This window comes from Zalophus californianus, chromosome 4 (assembly GCF_009762305.2).
Source record: "Zalophus californianus isolate mZalCal1 chromosome 4, mZalCal1.pri.v2, whole genome shotgun sequence".
NCBI classification, from domain to species: Eukaryota; Metazoa; Chordata; class Mammalia; order Carnivora; family Otariidae; genus Zalophus; species Zalophus californianus.
The window spans coordinates 15,312,587-15,326,609 of NC_045598.1; the positions used below are offsets into that span (position 1 = coordinate 15,312,587).

The 14,023-nt window shown below is 36.6% G+C and overlaps 1 protein-coding gene across 13 annotated transcripts in view; it reads right to left on the bottom strand.

Moving 5' to 3' along the window:
• Window positions 1-14,023, bottom strand: part of EIF4G3 (eukaryotic translation initiation factor 4 gamma 3) — a 337,040-nt gene that overhangs the window by 123,220 nt on the left and 199,797 nt on the right. The gene's annotated exons all lie outside the window — the stretch shown is intronic.

Genomic DNA, 14,023 nt, shown 5'->3' on the forward strand with positions numbered 1-14,023 from the left:
AACATTCTCTAAGCCTCTAAAAGCATCAAGAAAACAAAAACATAATATTCACATCAATATAATTCAATACTCTCACCTTGTTTACATTAATTTTAATGTAGGATAATTTCAAATTTTAGATTAACCTCTAATTTCATCTCTTTTCACCTAATGAAGTAACTACAAGCACCGTGTAACAAAAGAGTTCCTTATCGTTCCACAGTACAATTAATCATGGATTATTTTATCTAATTGATAAATCAGAAAAATCAGGAAACAAACTTGGAATATTGCGACTGAAGACATCATATCCAATGCTGTATACATTTGAATCCATATATGGAAACGAAGCTTTTGGGTAGCTGGACAACTTAGGTAGCATTTACTACCTAAGATCTACCGTGCTCAGAATATATTTAAGGAATTTCAAAATCACTCTACTTTATTCACATTCACTATTGGTGGGAATGAAAATTTGTAAAAATCATTCTGGAAGAGCAATTAGTATAAAAATATCGGGCGCCTGGGTGGCTCAGTTGGTTAAGCAACTGCCTTCGGCTCAGGTCATGATCCTGGAGTCCCAGGATCGAGTCCCGCATCGGGCTCCCTGCTCAGCAGGGAGTCTGCTTCTCCCTCTGACCCTCCCCCCTCTCATGCTCTCTCTCTCTCTCAAATAAATAAATAAAATCTTTAAAAAAAATAAAAATAAAAATAAAAAAACCAAATAATTCAATAAAGATGCTCAGAAATTCAGAGTTAAAAGGTTAGGGTTGATATGACAAGTACACACTGTTACAATTCATAATTTAGGTCAATGCTAAATTCCATTACCCCCACGTTTCAAAATTAAGGCTCCAACTAGCAGAAGAAAAATACCTCTCTCATTTTTCAACTACACTTATAAGGAAACTTACCATATGGCAAGATATTAGATACCTGATAGTATCAAAGAAATTAATTTCCACTAAAAATTCTTTTTAAAATCTATGGTTAAAAAAAATAAAATTTACTCTGTTGAAGATTTATATACTAAATCTGAAGTGCTGGCCTCAAGAGATAAGTAGATTAGGGCACAAATACTGGAGAAATTAATTTTTTTAAAAATAGTGTTTACCAATAGGTAAAACAAGCAACAAAATCCGGAAGAACTGTCCTTAAGCAATTCTTTGTACAATTAAAAATACCCATCCCTTTACATAGCCCACACTATTTCTATACAGAAAGGGGCCATCTCCTTTTACTCCCTATTTTAATCTTGTATATGACAGTTTGATTAAGCACAGAGGTAGTTATAGACAGAGTGTCAGCAAACTACGGCCCAGGGACCACATACTTGTTTTTGTATTGTCCCTAAGATGTTTTTTACATTTTAAATAGTTGCAAAAAAAAAAAAAAAATCAAAAGAATACAAGTTCTTGATACTTAAAAATTATATGGAACTTACATTTAAGTGTCCACAAATAAAGTTTTATTGGAACAGCCACGGCTATTCATTTATGTATTTTTTATAGCCACTTCCATCCTACAATGGCAGAGTTGAGTGTTCGTGAAATAGACTATGTCTGAAAAGTTAAAAATATTTACTATCTGCTCTTCTATAGAAAATGGTTGCTGACACCTATTACAATTCACTGAGAGAAACCAGAGACTTAAGTAGTAATGCAAATATAATAGGATGCTGATATAATTCACTGTTATCACAAGAGACTATATTTGAATGTTTTGCATCCCATGACATTAAAATAATCGTTCTAATACCTCACATGTTTTAGAACATCTATAAACCCTGGGAATAAACAAGTATAGCCCTCCTCCACCCTGCCTTGAGAAACATTATGAAGATTAAGAAGTAAAATAATAATAAATGATGCCAGAAAAAAGGACCAAAACATGCTTCTTTCCTAAGTGGGAGGGAAGTCTTCTGTGTGTGTTTCTTTCTGGTGTCTACCATGTACAAAACATTAAGAACCCACTGCTGATTAAAATAGACAAAAATCTTTGCTTCATAGCACTTTTATCAACAGAAACATATAAAAGTATAAAGCACATACACACAATTATGGAATATTCACCCACAGAAAAGAATGAAATCTTGCCATTTGTGATAACATGGATGGACCTAGAGGGTGTTATGCTAAGTAAAATAAATCAGACATAGAAAGATAAATACCATATGATCTCATTTATATGTGGAATCTAAACAAAACAAAACCAAGCTCACATAAACAGAGTAATAGAGTGATGGTTGCCAGAGGAAGGGGGGTGAGTGGTAGGCAAAATGGGTATAGGGAATCAAAAAGGCCAAACTTCCAGTTAACTAAATAAGTAAGTTATGCAGATGTACTGTATAGCATAGTGACTATAGTTAATAATACTGTATTGCACATGGGAAAGTTGATACGAATAAATCCTAAAGGGTCTCATCACAAGAAAAACAATTCTGTAATTACGTATGGTGACAGATGTTAAGCAGACTTACTGCAATGATCATTTTGCAATACAGACAAGGGCTGAATCATTACGTTTTACACCGGAAACTAGTGTAATGTGCTATATCAATTATACCTCAATAAAAAATTATTTTTGTATCAAATTAAAAAAAAATAACCCACAAAATTAATCATTTAATTACCAAGGCCATTAATGCTACACTAGAGTAGTAAGGGCACAGAGATAACATATATCCTGAGGTTCTCAATTTGTATGTGTGTGAGGATTTTTTGAGGAAGCAAAATGTAGGCTGAATTCCAAAGAATCAATGTGAATGCAGGCATGTGGGAGGTATATGGGAGGAAGCAGGAGGAAGCAGGTCAGGCAGAAGGAATAGCACACGTGAAGGCTCTGAAGGGAAGCGTGTTAAATATCAACTCGCTTTTAGGAGAGTCAGGGAGGAACAGAGGAAGAGCTGGGGAACTTGGTGTGAGAAGTAGAGGCCACATGAACCATCTTGGTCCTTATCCCCTCAACAATGACGCAGGAACAAATTTTAAGCAGAAATGTGATATAAGACTTATGTTTTTAAAAAATCCTTCTGACTGCTGCATGGAGAATAAACTGGAGGGAAAGAAGAATGTTATAAGGACATAACATAGAAGTTTACTACAGTAGACCAAGAGAAATAATTATGATGCAAAAAAGGGGTGTGTGTGAAAAAATTTCCTAAAAACAGGAGTTAAACTGGCAAGATTTGGTAACTGATTAGTTATGGTAGGTAAGAAACACAGATTTCTGGTTTATGACATTTGTGCCAGTCTGAGATAAGTTTTGGGAGTCAAGAAGCAGGGGACAGGAAGACCATGAACTTGAGTTTTGAGTGTGACATGCTTGTGAGATACCTGACCATAGAGTTCAAGTAGAAATTTGGGTATGTAACCTGAAGCTCAAAAGAGTATTCATTATGTAAGCAATCTATGGAGTGACATAATGAATACCTCCTATTTTAACACAAGGACAAAAATGCATAATAAATAATGATCACAGCAATAATGTAAGGGTAACAATAATGCACTGATTTCTAATGCTAGAATCTAATAGGTCACAAGATGTATGAATCAGAAAAGGCATCAACCACATGATCAATTCTTTTATTCTTTCTACACTTTTCCCAAGAAACTACAATTCTATTCAAAACATTTTAGTAACATGAAATTACTACTTCCAATGGTAGAACCCATCTCAGGACTGGACAAGTCTTTTCACCCCATATGTTTCTGGTGACTCTGCAACAAGAATCTTATCTCTTCTATGGGGAAGAGCTTCACACAATTAAACCGCCTATCTTTATCAAGGATTAGGCATTAAATTAGGTGCTGGCATTCTGCATGGAGCACTGGGTGTTATACACAAACAATGAATCATGGAACACTACATCAAAAACTAATGATGTGATGTATGGTGATTAACATAATAAAAAAATTAAAAAAATAAATTAGGTGCTGGGCGTATAAGGCTTAATAAGACACGGTGCTCCTTATGTTTAGGGAGCTAACATTCTAGTGGTAGAGACAAACAAGAAGCCAGAAATTAAGCATAAAATATGTCAGACAAAATTTAATGCTATGAATAAAATTAAAGGAAAGTAAAGACCAGAGAATGAAAGGGGTGTGAAGGTGCTACTTTAAAGTGATTGGGAATTGTTTTCCTGATGACATGATATTAGAAGAGACACCTGAAAGGGGAAAAAGGACATACTTGGGATGTAGAAGACCATTTCAAATATAAGGAATAGCAAAAGCAAAAGTGGAAAGGTAGAATGAAGCTTGTGGATGAAGGGCAGGGAGGCCAGTAGCAATACACTGTCATGGAGGAGAGAAGAGAAGGAGAGGAGCAGGGTTTAGAGAAGCAGCCAGAAGCCAGATAATGTATGACCACATAAAGACCTCCAAAATTCTACAAGTATGGACTCTTAAACAGTTTAGTCACCAGTAGAGAGACTGGATAGTTTTTAGTAGGGAAGCGATGTGATCAGATTTATTGTTTATAAGGACTCACTATGGCTGTTGTATAAAAAATAGACACAGAATATAAATATGTCAAAAACTCATAAAATCCAATAGCCAAAAAACAATCCAATTTTAAAAAATGGGTAGAAGATCTGAACATTTTCCAAAGAGGACATACAGATAGCCAACAGGTACATGAAAAGGTGTTCAACATAACTAATCATCAGAGGAATGCAAATCAAAACCACAAAGAGATATCATCTCACACATGTCAGAATGGCTATTATCAAAAAGATAATAAATAACAAGTGTTGGTAAGGATGTAGAGAAAAGGGAACCCTTGTGCATTGTTTGTGGGAATGTAAATTGGTATGGGGACCATGGGGAAAAGTTGGAAGATTCCTAAAAAAAAAAAAAATTAACAACAGAACTACCGTATGATCCAGAAATTCCACTTTTGGGTATTTAGCTAAAGAAAACAGAAACACAAACTCAGAAAGATATATGCACCCCATGTTCACTGCAACATTACTTAAAATAGCCAAGATATGGAAACAACCTAAGTGTCCATCAATAAATAAATGGATAAAGAAAATGTGGTATATATACACACACATACACTAGAATGTTATTCAGCCATAGAAAAGAATGAAATCTTGCCATTTACAACAACATGGATGGATTTTAAGGACCTCACGCTAAGCAAAATAAGTCAGAGAAGACAAATACTGTATGATCTTATATGTGGAATGGAGGAGGAGGAGGAGTAGAAGCAGCAGCTCATAGATACAGAGAACAGACTGGTGATATCACAGGTTGACCAGGGTGGGAGCAAGTGAAATGGGTCATAAGGTACAAAAGTCCAGTTATAAGTAAGTCATATGCTTAATAAGTAACTAGGGGCTCCTGACTAGCTCATTCAGTACAGCATGTGACTCTTGATCTCAGGGTTGTAAGTTCAAGTTCCACGTTGGGTGCAGAGATTACTTAAAAATAAAATCTTTAAAAAAAATAAGGAAGTAACTATAGTTAATAATACTACAATGCAGATTTCAAAGTTGCTGACAGTAGATCTTAAAAGTTCTCATCATAGGGGTGCCTGGGTGGCACAGTCAGTTAATCATCCGACTCTTGGTTTTGGCTCAACTCATGATCTCAGGGCTGTGAGATCAAGCCCCGCATCAGGTCTACACTCAGCAGAGTCTGCTTAAGACTCTCTCTCACCCTCCTTCTGCCCCTCCCCACTGTGTTCTCTCTCTCTCTCAAATAAATAATTTTTAAAAAAAGTTCTCATCACAAGAAAAAATTTTTCTGAAACTATGTATTGTGACGGATGCTAACTAGACTTTTTGTGGTGATCATTTTGCAATATATACAAGTATCAAATCATTATGATGTACATCTGAAATTAATATAATGTTACATGTCAATTATATGTCAATAAAAATTTTTCTAAAAGAATAAAAGAAAAGAGGCAAGACAGATGCGAGGAGAAGAGAAGGGAAGTGACCGCTATCTAGGAGAAAGGTCAAAGTGGCTTAGAATCTAGCAGTGGCAGTAAAAAGGGTGAGAATGAGCCATATAGGACTTGCTGATACAATGGTTGTGGAATAGGAGATAAAGATGATTTAAAGAAGACTTCTAGGTTTATCATCTCAGCAACTGGGGTAGACTGAGGGATAATTTACTGAAAAAAAAAACAAAAACAAAAACAAAACATAGGCACACACCAAACACCTGAAAAAATAGTAACACCGGGTTCAGAAACTCCAATGTCTTTATAAAACCAAGAGATGACCTAAATGTGCAAAATAGTAATAGAAGAATACATGCTAAGGCTAAAGGCATTCAGATTGGTGAAAACACTAATCTGATAAAACAATTTATATATGCCATAGAGAGAATCTCTCCCTTGAAGGCAAGGAATGGTTGCCAAGGTGTCAGGAATGATGAAGGAAACCCAGACACTCAAGATAAAAACTGTCAGGCTAACCTATAGGACTTAAATGATTTTACGGTTCCAATGGGCAGGGAGGGATAAAATAAGTAAACCTCTAAGAATCAAGAATAATATGGATAAATTCTAAAATATTAAAATGTCTTATAAACTATAGTACTGAAGACGGCAGTATAATGGTATTAAAACACATCAGTAGAGGGACACCTGGGTGACTCAGTTGGTTAAGCATCTGACCCTTGACTTTGGTTCAGGTCATGATCTCAGGATCATGAGACTGAGCCCCGAGTGGGGCTCCACGCTCAGCGCACAGGGTCTGCTTGAGATTATTTCCCCTCCCTCTCCCTCTGCTCCACCAGCTCATGGGTGCTCGCTCACTCTCTCTCAAACAAACAGCTTAAAAAAGAAAAACAGCATCAGAGGAATATAGAATTCCAGAAACAAGCTCAAGTATACATAATTCAGTAAATAATTAAAACAATATCTCAAAACAAGGAGGCAATGATGAACTATTCAATAAATAATACTGAAAGAAGGGACAAACCATTTGGTTAAAAAAAAAAGGTTAGAACACAATTATCACACTAGAAAAAAAATATTACATATGTCAAATGGATTTCTAATGAACACTTACAAATCTGAGAAAAGTCATCACCCCAAAAGAAATGTGTACAACAGACATGATATTTCATACACAAATAACCAGCAAACGTCAAAAATCTTAGTTCTACAAATCAATAAATAAAAATTAAATGGGTTTTTTTTTTTAATATATAAAATAAGGAAAAGGGCTCTTTCTTAAACTGCTGGTCAGAGATTAACTGGTACATTTCCGGAGGTAAGATAACATTATAACCCAAAAATAAGTCCACAAAGTTGTTCATTACAATATTGTTAGCATTAGTAACAAACAGGAAAAGAATGAAAATACCCATTAATTAAACAAACAAGGGTATATTCAATGAAATACCATGTAGCAAATAAAAATTATAATACCTATAGTCAAACATGAATGTTTCTGCATGACCACTGAAAAAATGGTATTTATAAAATGGCATGAATAAACCCAAATATATTAAATTATAGATATTGATATGCATATATGCACTACAAGATGTCTGAAAGGATATTCACCAAAAAGTTAACAACAGCTAACTCTGAGTAGTAAGATTTAAGGCTACAATTTCTTCCTTTACTATTCTTTTCCAATGAAGATTTATAATTTATACACATATAAAACTGAAGTCATTTAAATTCTGAAAATACATTTTCAATAACAGATAAAAGATGAAACCTGATGGTTTCTTGTGAAATTCTGTAACACTTCCTGTGACCCTTAGAACTACAGACATCATAGTTACTAGAAGATTGTAAGCTGCAACACACCACTGTTCAATGCCTGGGAGTAGGTGGCAAGGGACAGGAACTGTGCTACATGTGTAAAAACTGAAGTTACACCTTCTTTATAATTAGGATTCAGATTTAGAGTATCTAAGGTAAAATCACACCACTATAACAGCAAAAACTCTCACAAGATTTGAAGAACTATGAAAAAATGTCATTCAAGTAAAAATGAAGAATCATTGAACATAAAATAAAATTTAACATTATTAATGTGTCTCATAAGTGGATCTTACTGGGATGCCAAAACGATTTAAAACACATTTGCTCCACCAGCTTCTAAAACGATAAGGTATCTCAAAAATGGCCTTATGTCAAATTTTGTTTTCTGGCTTTAGGAGGTTCCCACAGGCAAGGAACCTGGAGAATCTTGGTGTTCTTAAAAATTCAGGACAGTTTTACAAAACCCTGCTGGGAGACAGACCTGATGAAATCAACAACCCTGCTTTATGACTCTAAGTAGGACCCCAGCTGTCCCCATACAAATTCATTTTCAACAACAGATTAACCCTAACTATTAAGGGTCTTTGTTCATTGTGACATCTCATTTAAAGCTTTTAAGTCAGCCCCCTACCTAGTTACTTGATTAAAGTTTACAACACTTTACATACTATTGAAAAGTACTATTTTTTCTTATTCTTTTTTTATTATGTTATGTTAATCACCATACATCATTAGTTTTTGATGTAGTGTTGCATGATTCATTGTTTGCGTATAACACCCAGTGCTCCATGCAGAACGTGCCCTCTTTAATACCCATCACCATGCTAACCCCTCCCCCCACCCCCCTCCCCTCTAGAACCCTCAGTTTGTTTCTCAGAGTCCATCGTCTCTCATGGTTCGTCTCCCCCTCCGATTTCCCCCCCTTCATTATTCCCCTCCTGCTATCTTCTTCCTCTTTTTTTTTTTTAACATATGATGTATTATTTGTTTCAGAGGTACCGGTCTGTGCTTTTTTCTTTTTTTAATCTCTACGCCCAATATGGGGCTCAAACTTACAACCCCCAAGATCACATGCCTTATGGACTGAGCCAGCCAGGCACCCCAAAAAGCACCATTTTTAAGCCAAGAGATTAATAATGGGAAATTATTTTATTAAAGATGAAAAATGATGTGATTTAATTCAATGACCACTATCTTTACTGCAGACAACAGTTAAGACAAAAGCATACCTATGTGCTTCAAGGCAGATAGGATATTAACTCATTAGTGCTTCAAGACAGACAAGGATATTAACTTATTAGTGCTATGACTAAGTCAACAGGTGACATTTTAAAAGCTAAGACTGAGGGTTCCCGGGTGGCTCAGTCGGTTAAGCATCTGACTCTTGATTTCGACTCAGGTCATGGTCTCAGGGTCCTGAGAGCGAGCTCAGTGTGGGGCTCTGTGCTCAGCAGGGGGTCTGCTTGGGATTCTCTTTCCCTCTCCCCCCTCTTGTGCATGCACGGGCTCTGTCTCTCATATAAATAAATAAATAAATCTTTAAAAATAAAAACTAAAACTGGGTTTGTTTATATTATACGGGTATCTCCTTCAAATTCTTTTTTTTTTTTAAGATTTTATTTATTTATTTGATAGAGCGAGAGAGCACAAGCAGGGGGAAGAGTAGAGGGAAAGGGAGAAGCAGGCTCCCCACCAAGCAGGGAGCCCGGAAGTGAGCACTATATTACATGGGTACCTCCTTCAAATTCTTTTTCTTTTTTAAGATTTATTTGATAGAGAGAGGGAGAGAGCAGGGGGGAACAGTAGAGGGTGAGGGAGAAGCAGACTCCCCAACAAGCAGAGAGCTCCACGTGGGGCTCGAAACCAGGACCCTGGGATCATGACCTGAGCCAAAGGCAGACGCTTAACCATCTGAGCCACCCAGGTGCCCCTCCTTCAAATTCTTTACGTAGGAACTTACCTACTTATACTATACAATTACTTGTATCGTTGTCTAAGCTTCAGAACCTAACTTAACTATTACTGCTAAAACTATAAAATTAACAAATGGTCAGAATTTAATGTTTCCAGTTATCAAGTTAATAAGAAGCTCTTCAAAAGACCGAATGACTTGCTGACTTTAGCAATTTTCCCAAATGACAAGGGAGGTTATATATCTTTCCTAAGATATTCCATCGATCCATAGTTTCCAACCTTTTCTCTGCTCCTATACCCTGTGGCATAGGACTCTCACACGTTGTAGCAGTACTTCACTATAAGAGTAATTTTTTTTAAAGAGTGATTTTTAAAACAGAAAAAAGAACGAAGGTAATAGGGAGAGGAAGAAAGATATATAAAGTAGTTCATTTAAAAAACTGAGTAATTTTTGGTTCACCACCCCAGCCTTTGGAAGTAGACAATTCTGGAAGCCTTGCCTATACAGCATCATGTATATATTTTTATCCTAAGGGGTCCCATAAAAACTTCCAGGCATCTAGCACATTTCTTAATACAGAAATGTTCCTTGTGCCTTATTGCTATCAATGGAGACACAGCTGAGAGATTGTGATGCTAAGGGAAAGTAACAAAAACATCCCCCTTCTTTCCCACTTCAACATTTAAAAGCTAAAAGGAAACTCGGAGCTTACTACAATCCCTCATTTTAGTGATGAAAAAGTAGGTGTTGAAAGAACTTAATATTCTGACCTAAGATCATAAATCTAAGTGACAGAGCTCTATAGACCTGTAGAAAGTGTTCTAGTACTCGATGAGGTCTATACATGTACCCCTCTTAGTGCACTGTGATCACCGGAATGAGCACATGCATACACATGCATGTATTTTTTATATATTTGAGATATAAAATCTTCAGGTGCTATTCCATAGATCATTTTAAAACCTAGGAAGCAGGACAATTTCAAATTCAATCTACTCTTTAGGGCAAAAACAGTAGCAGCAAAGCTTGCTTCTCCTCTCCCTTCTCCTCATATACACCTACTATAGTTTCCCTAAATTAACTCTTTCTTATCTTGAATGCTTGGCAAAATGAAACTCTTTATCCCCCTCTTCAAACATCCCCATGTATACTCCATGTTATGTTTTACTAAAAGTCCAGGTATCTAAGCTGGCAGAGTCAACCTCTGACTGTTCTCTTTTACACCTAGGGGAACCATGCATCCTGTTTACCTGGACAGTACTGGTTTATGCCTGCTGCCCAGCAAAATGATTCACAGCATCCCGAAGGCATTTTAAAACTGCCCCAATTCAGATGATAAATTATAAGGTCACTCTATAATCCTTACTTAGTAACCAATTGTTGTATATTCTTCTAACTGGTTTCCTCTCCCTTCAGCCAACTCCCTAATCTGTCACATGAAATGACAATCATCTCCCTTCATCTCATTTCCCATCTCCACATGCCACCTTCTTGCACATGCTGCCCCTCTGCCTGGAATATCCTTCTCTCTCTTTTCATTGTGTGAATACCAATCTGGGAACTCAGACCAAATGTCATTTCTGCTGTGAAGCCTTCCCAGAATCTTCCAGTCATGTTCAGGGCCTCCTGCACTAACAACAACTGCAAATATTAGTAATAGGAAGTGTGTTCTGAATGCTCACTGTGCCCTGAGCTCAAGCAATTTTAGGTATTTACTCTCATTTAATAGTATAATAACTCTATATGATAGGTTTTGTTTTCCTCATTTTTTTTAAATGTGGAAATTAAGGCTCTGGAAAATTCAGTAATTTGGCTAAACTTACAAAATTAAGTGGTAGATCTAGGACGTGAAACCAAGTATGTTTGGTTCTGAGCCAAAGCTTTTAAATCCCTCCCCTATACTATCACACCAGCACCACCAGTAACAGGTGTCTGTGATGCAACACATTTGAACCTGTGCTGCAATTCTGTCCCACTTGGTCACTTCTGTGCATTCGTATTTCTTTGTTTACACTCCACAGGAGGTCCAGTCATATATTAATGTGTCCTCTGTCTCACTTAATGAGACTGGGATGACCTCAATAGTAGGAAAAGGCTTTGCTATTCATGGCACCTGCAATTGTGGCTTAACGCAGATATACGATAAGGTCAAAAGCAATAGAGTACTTACTCTTCAGTCATAAATTCTAAAGCAGAGGGTTGTCTCATCTGTAGTCTTAATAACTAGAATGTGGTGCAGGATCTATCTAGAATTAGACCACAGTTACAAACTACCAATCTTTAGAATAAACCTAATGGGTTTTCTTAGGCTGGCATAGTGCTATTTCTTGGTAGAATTAGCCGCCAAGATTTAAAATGTGCAGATTTTTTACATAAATAAAGATTTCTAGCTTCTTTTGAAACACTGGGTCAACATTTTTACATAATACAACAGTCAGGAAGTAATAACTGCCTACTTTAACCAGGGATGTCCTCTCCCACTCTATGTGCACAACTCTCTCTATATTTCCAAAACTGAAGCCAAGTATCAGTTGCCATCATCATGCTTCGTTTTTAATTTATTTATTTATTTGACAGAGACAGAGAGCTATTGAGAGAGGGAACACAAGCCGGGGGAGTGGGAGAGGGAGAAGCAGACTCCCTGCTGAGCGGGGAGCCCAATGCGGGGCTCGATCCCAGGACCCTGGGATCATGACCCAAGCCAAAGACAGATGCTCAACGACTGAGCCACTCAGGTGCCCTGCCATCATCATGCTTATGTGGTTGTTCTTAAGAGGAAAATGAAATCTTTCTAGTATGTATGTCTCTATTAAAAAGCTATGTGTGCATTCCATGAATTTCATGTATTTGAAAAGGCTACACATTAATGTGGTTTTGAGTGAAAATAACTAATAAAATAAACTGAGGCTTCATGACAATATTACTCATCAAGAAGTATTGTCTACATTATAATTATTGACTGGTGGCCTTTATCAATTAAAAGCATACATTTAACATGCTTTATGTTTACACAAACAAATATACTTGTATTCATTCAGGCCTGTGGTCCCTGATGAAAAATAGAGAGCAAAAGGATTTCTGTAGCTAAGGGTAACCAAAAGAGGGTAGGATATCCAGCTTGGTAATAATTAAAGAAAAACAAACCAGAGGGAATTAAAATGCAAAAAGATATACTAAGATATATTCGAGTTGAGAATTCAAACACTAATTAACAAAAGGTTGTCAAGTATATAGCTTGAAAGTAACAATATTTGAATTAATGTGGGAAAATAGAGATCAAAATTTAACTGCCCTAATCAACCAATTCCAGGTTTCTCTGTAGTATGGCCTTATCTAACTGTGCACGTTAAGTAGAAAGCTTCAATGTGTAAATACTACTTGTCCCTACAGGGAGGAAATTAAATAAATTCACACATTTTCAAGGGCTCTGTGTATTTGTGATCTCAATTTTTTTTTTAAAGATTTTATTTATTTATTTGATAGAGCGAAAGAGCACAAGCAGGGGTAACAGCAGAGGGAGAGGGAGAAGCAGGCCCCCCGCCAAGCAGGGAGCCTGATGTGGGGCTTGATCTCAGACCCTAGGATCATGACCTGAGCCGAAGGCAGACGCTTAACCATCGGAGCCACCCAGGCGCCCCTGTGATCTCAATTTTTAAGAACATTTTTAACAACATTTTTTGACCCATGCTACTAAAATCAAGTCAATAGTCCACCATTCTAAAATGATATTTAATCATGCCTATCACTTGTTCATAAACTGGGCCCTGAGGAATACCTCACCATCAAGCCACAAAGGGGGAAGCAAGCAGACCTCTACTCCTTAGTAACTTTCGTTTTCTCTGTCTTATATGCTGAGCTCTCACAGTTTAGGTATTTTAAAACTTTGAAAATCACTCATCTCTTCTGAATGGCTTATCAAAATTTAAAGTGACCAAGTGATGAAATATAAATCCTGGCAAATTTGGGGACTTCCAGCCTGTACCGCAGTTTACTAAACTCCAGTTCTTCCTGAAGTATCTTGATTTCTAAAAGCAATAAAGTGAACTTTTAGAAGACTATGATAACCACATTCTGCAATGGGAACAAAAAGGTGCTTAGCTGACAGAATTTCTTAATAGTCCATGTAAATAATTAAAGAAGACACCCTCTAATCAAAAAGTTCATTTATGTAGTCCTGAAAGGTAAGAGGTATACCTAAAATACATCTATCTGTGCTCTGAATTACACGGGCACTGGTCCCCAACAATACTGTTAAGTAACAATGTTTAAATTTTCAACCTTAAAGTTTTCACAAACATAGTGTGCAGCATTTAATTCCTACGGCTCCATATTGAAACATGAAATACTCAATTATTGATGAGGTTTCCATAGGAATTGCAGCTCCTT